Below are 418 nucleotides of genomic sequence, written 5' to 3'. Positions count from 1 at the left end.
GGTTGTGCAACGCGACACCTGCAGCTATTCAGAAGTGTCCAGATATCTAGTCATGACTGAAACTGACAAGACATTTAGCCATCTTTTCACTACATTATTTGTCAGTATGTATTTGAGAAAGAAGACTCATTGGAAATGATTTACACAAGTTAATTACTGTTGTGTCTATACACATACATTTTACTATTATCTGAATCAATATGCGATTCAGATTGGCCCTAAATCCTTTCCACTTTTATTTCATATAAATTTATTACTCTTCACTCAGTGCTGTAAAGTTTAATTAAAGTCGTGACTGCATCTTGATTACTCTAATTACTTGACACATAGCTTGTGAGCACTTACAATGCTAAGCATTAAACAGGGATCAGTTCCTCCTCTTTTATTTTATTAAACTTTTTTCTCCTGATCACCAGTT

The sequence above is a fragment of the Pteropus vampyrus genome, unplaced genomic scaffold (assembly GCF_000151845.1).
Source record: "Pteropus vampyrus isolate Shadow unplaced genomic scaffold, Pvam_2.0 Scaffold31, whole genome shotgun sequence".
In the NCBI taxonomy this organism is placed as follows: Eukaryota; Metazoa; Chordata; class Mammalia; order Chiroptera; family Pteropodidae; genus Pteropus; species Pteropus vampyrus.
The sequence above is the reverse complement of the archived record's forward strand: the minus strand, read 5'-3'. Positions refer to the sequence as shown.